Raw genomic sequence first — 5,554 nt, forward strand, 5'->3', positions numbered from 1 at the left:
GATTAGGGTTGACGTGTGCCTTTCTGGGATTGCGGGAATGACGTCTGCCTCTCCGGGACTGGGGGATGACATGTGTCTGTCCAGGATTGGATGATGACGTGTGCTGTCGGAGATTGGGTAAGGACGTGGATTTGGGATTGGGTGATGACGTGTGCCTGTCCAGGATTGGGTGATGACGTGGATTTGGGATTGGGTGATGACGTGTGCCTGTCCGGGATTGGGTGATGACATCTGTCTGTCCAGGATTGGGTGATGACGAGGATTTGGTATTGGGTGATGATGTGTGCCTGTCGGGATTGGGTGTTGACGTGTGTCTGTCTGGGATTGCGTGACGACGTCTTTTTCCGGGACTGGGATTGACGTGTGTCTTTCTGGGATGACGTCTGCCTCCCCGAATTGGGTGATGACGTGTGTCTGTCCGGGATTGGGGTTGATGTGTGCCTGTCCGGGATTGGGTGATGACTTGTGTCTGTCCAGGATTGGGAGATGACGTGGATTTGGCATTGGGTGATGACGTGTGCCTGTCCAGGATTGGGGGATTAGGTGTGTATGTCCCGGATTGGGGTATGACGTGTGTCTGTCCGGGATTGGGTGATGATGTGTGTCTCTCTGGGATTGGGGTTGATGTGTGCCTGTCCGGGATTGGGTGATGACTTGTGTCTGTCCAGGATTGGGAGATGACGTGGATTTGGCATTGGGTGATTACGTGTGCCTGTCCAGGATTGGGGGATTATGTGTGTATGTCCCGGATTGGGGTATGACGTGTGTCTGTCCAGGATTGGGAGATGACGTAGATTTGGGATTGGGTGATGACGTGTGCCTGTCCGGGACTGGGTGATGACGTGTGTCTGACCGGGATTGGGAGATGACGTGTGTTTGTCCGGGACTGGGGGATGACGTGGATTTGGGATTGGGTGATGACGTGTGCCTGACCAGGATTGGGTGATGATGTGTGCCTGACCGGGATTGGGTGATGACGTGGATTTGGGATTGAGTGATGACGTGTCTGTCCGGGATTGCGGGATGACGTCTGTCTGTTCGGGATTGGGGGTGACGTGTGTCTGTACGGGATTGGTGGATGTCGTGCCTCTGTCCGGGATTGGGCGATAACCTGGGGGTGCCTGTCCGGGATTGGGGTTGACGTGTGCCTGTCCGGGAATGGGTGATTGTGTGTCCCTGTCCAGGATTGGGAGATGACGTGGATTTGGCATTGAGTGATGACGTGTGCCTGTCCAGGATTGGGTGATGACATCTGTCTGTCCAGGATTGGGTGATGACGTCTGTCTGTCCGGGATTGGGGGATGACGTCTGTCTGTCCGGGATTGGGGGATGACGTGTGTCGTCCGGGATTGGGGGATGACGTCTGCCTGTCCGGGATTGGGGGATGATGTCTGCCTGTCCGGGATTCTGTGATGACGTGTGCCTGTCATATACTGGGGGATGACGTGTGCCTGTCATATACTGGGGGATGACGTGTCTCTGTCCGAGAATGGGAGGTGACGTGGATTTGGGATTGGGTGATGACGTGTGCCTGACCGGGATTGGGTGATGACGTGTGCCTGTCCAGGAAAAGGGATAGAGTGTGTCTGTCCGGGATTGGGTGATTACGTGGAGTTGGGATTGGGTGGATGAAGTGTATCTGTCCCAGATCGGGTTATGACGTGTTCCTGACCAGGATTGGGTGATGACGTGTGTCTCTCCAAGATTAGGGGATGACGTGTGTCTGTCCGGGATTGGGGGATGACGTCTGTCTGTCCAGGATTGTGTGATGACGTGTCTCTGTCCGGGATTGGGTGACTGCGTGTGTCTGTCCGGGATTGGGGGATGACGTGTCCCTGTCCAGGATTGGGAAATGTCGTGGATTTGCGATTGGGATTGACGTGTGCCTTTCTGGGATTGCGGGAATGACGTCTGACTCTCCGGGATTGGGGGATGACATGTGCCTGTCCAGGATTGGGTGATGACAAGGATTTGGTATTGGGGGATGATGTGTGCCTGTCGGGATTGGGTGTTGACGTGTGTCTGTCTGGGATTGCGTGATGACGTCTGTTTTTCCGGGACTGGGATTGACGTGTGTCTTTCTGGGATGACGTCTGCCTCCCCGAATTGCGTGATGACATGTGTCTGTCCGGGATTGGGGTTGCTGTGTGCCTGTCCAGGATTGGGAGATGACGTGGATTTGGCATTGGGTGATGATGTGTGTCTGTCCGGGATTGGGCGATGACGTCTGCCTGTCCGGGATTGGGGGATGACGTCTGTCTGTCCGGGATTGGGGGATGACGTGTGTCGTCCGGGATTGGGGGATGACGTCTGCCTGTCCGGGATTGGGGGATGATGTCGATGACGTGTGTCTGTCTGGGATTGGGCAATGACGTCTGCCTGTTCGGGATTGGGGGATGACGTCTGTCTGTCCGGGATTGTGTGATGACGTGTGTCTGTCATATACTGGGGGATGACGTGTCCCTGTCCAGGATTGGGAGGTGACGCGGATTTGGGATTGGGTGATGACGTGTGTCTCTCCAAAATTAGGGGATGACGTGTGTCTGTCCGGGATTGGGGGATGACGTCTGTCTGTCCGGGATTGTGTGATGACGTGTGTCGGTCAGATACTGGGGGATGACGTGTCTCTGTCCAGGATTGGGTGACTGTATGTGTCTGTCCGGGATAGGGTGCTGGCGTGTCCCTGTCCAGGATTGGGAAATGACGTGGATTTGGGATTGGGGTTGACATGTCCCTTTCTGGGATTGGGGGAATGACGCCTGCCTCTCCGGGATTGGGGGATGACATGTGTCTGTCCAGGATTGGGTGATGACGTGTGCCTGTCCGGGATTGGGTGATGACGTGTGCCTGTCCGGGATTGGGTGATGACGTGTGTCTGACCGGGATTGGGAGATGACCTGTGTTTGTCCGGGACTGGGGGATGACGTGGATTTGGGAATGGTTGATGACTTGTGCCTGACCACGATTGGGTGATGATGTGTGCCTGACCGGGATTGGGTGATGACGTGGATTTGGGATTGGGTGATGACGTGTCTGTCCGGGATCGCGGGATGACGTCTGTCTGTCCGGGATTGGGCGATGACCTGGGGGTGCCTGTCCGGGATTGGGGTTGACGTGTGCCTGTCCGGGAATGGGTGATTGTGTGTCCCTGTCCAGGATTGGGAGATGACGTGGATTTGGCATTGGGTGATGACGTGTGCCTGTCCAGGATTGGGTGATGACATCTGTCTGTCCAGGATTGGGTGATGACGTCTGTCTGTCCGGGATTGGGGATGACGTGTGTCTGTCTGGGATTGGGCGATGACGTCTGCCTGTCCGGGATTGGGGGATGACGTCTGTCTGTCCGGGATTGTGTGATGACGTGTGTCTGTCATATACTGGGGGATGACGTGTCTCTGTCCGGGAATGGGTGATTGTGTGTCCCTGTCCGGAGGTGACGTGGATTTGGGATTGGGTGATGACGTGTGTCTCTCCAAGATTAGGGGATGACGTGTGTCTGTCCGGGATTGGGGGATGACGTCTGTCTGTCCAGGATTGTGTGATGTCGTGTGTCTGTCAGATACTGGGGGATGACGTGTCTCTGTCCGGGATTGGGTGACTGCGTGTGTCTGTCCGGGATAGGGTGCTGGCGTGTCCCTGTCCAGGATTGGGAAATGACGTGGATTTGGGATTGGGGTTGACGTGTGCCTCTCTGGGATTGGGGGATGACATGTGTCTGTCCAGGATTGGGTGATGACGTGTGCCTGTCGGAGATTGGGTGATGACGTGGATTTGGGATTGGGTGATGACGTGACTTGGGATTGGGTGATGACGTGTGCCTGTCCGGGATTGGGTGATGACATCTGTCTGTCCAGGATTGGGTGATGACGTGGATTTGGGATTGGGTGATGATGTGTGCCTGTTGGGATTGGGTGTTGACGTGTGTCTGTCTGGGATTGCGTGAATACGTCTGTCTTTCCGGGATGACGTCTGCCTCCCCGAATTGGGTGATGACGTGTGTCTGTCTGGGAATGGGTAATTGTGTGTCCCTGTCCAGGATTGGGAGATGACGTAGATTTGGGATTGGGTGATGACGTGTGCCTCACCAGGATTGGGTGATGACGTGTGCCTGTCCGGGATTGGGCGATGACGTCTGCCTGTCCAGGATTGGGTGATGACGTGTGCCTGACCGGGATTGGGTGATGATGTGTGCCTGTTGGAGATTGGGTGATGACGTGTGCCTGTCCAGGAAAAGGGATAGAGTGTGTCTGTCCGGGATTGGGTGATTACGTGGAGTTGGGATTGGGTGACTGCATGTGTCTGTCTGGGATTGGGGGATGACGTGTCCCTGTCCAGGATTGGGAAATGTCGTGGATTTGGGATTAGGGTTGACGTGTGCCTTTCTGGGATTGCGGGAATGACGTCTGCCTCTCCGGGACTGGGGGATGACATGTGTCTGTCCAGGATTGGATGATGACGTGTGCTGTCGGAGATTGGGTGAGGACGTGGATTTGGGATTGGGTGATGACGTGGATTTGGGATTGGGTGATGACGTGTGCCTGTCCGGGATTGGGTGATGACATCTGTCTGTCCAGGATTGGGTGATGACGAGGATTTGGTATTGGGTGATGATGTGTGCCTGTCGGGATTGGGTGTTGACGTGTGTCTGTCTGGGATTGCGTGATGACGTCTGTTTTTCCGGGACTGGGATTGACGTGTGTCTTTCTGGGATGACGTCTGCCTCCCCGAATTGGGTGATGACGTGTGTCTGTCCGGGATTGGGGTTGATGTGTGCCTGTCCGGGATTGGGTGATGACTTGTGTCTGTCCAGGATTGGGAGATGACGTGGATTTGGCATTGGGTGATTACGTGTGCCTGTCCAGGATTGGGGGATTATGTGTGTATGTCCCGGATTGGGGTATGACGTGTGTCTGTCCAGGATTGGGAGATGACGTAGATTTGGGATTTGGTGATGACGTGTGCCTGTCCGGGACTGGGTGATGACGTGTGTCTGACCGGGATTGGGAGATGACGTGTGTTTGTCCGGGACTGGGGGATGACGTGGATTTGGGATTGGGTGATGACGTGTGCCTGACCAGGATTGGGTGATGATGTGTGCCTGACCGGGATTGGGTGATGACGTGGATTTGGGATTGAGTGATGACGTGTCTGTCCGGGATTGCGGGATGACGTCTGTCTGTTCGGGATTGGGGGTGACGTGTGTCTGTACGGGATTGGTGGATGTCGTGCCTCTGTCCGGGATTGGGCGATAACCTGGGGGTGCCTGTCCGGGATTGGGGTTGACGTGTGCCTGTCCGGGAATGGGTGATTGTGTGTCCCTGTCCAGGATTGGGAGATGACGTGGATTTGGCATTGAGTGATGACGTGTGCCTGTCCAGGATTGGGTGATGACATCTGTCTGTCCAGGATTGGGTGATGACGTCTGTCTGTCCGGGATTGGGAGATGACGTGTGACTGTCCGGGATTCGGCGATGACGTCTGCCTGTCCGGGATTGGGGGATGACGTCTGTCTGTCCGGGATTGGGTGATGACGTGTCTGTCCGGGATCGCGGGA

This window comes from Mobula birostris, chromosome 29 (genome assembly GCF_030028105.1).
Source record: "Mobula birostris isolate sMobBir1 chromosome 29, sMobBir1.hap1, whole genome shotgun sequence".
NCBI classification, from domain to species: domain Eukaryota; kingdom Metazoa; phylum Chordata; class Chondrichthyes; order Myliobatiformes; family Myliobatidae; genus Mobula; species Mobula birostris.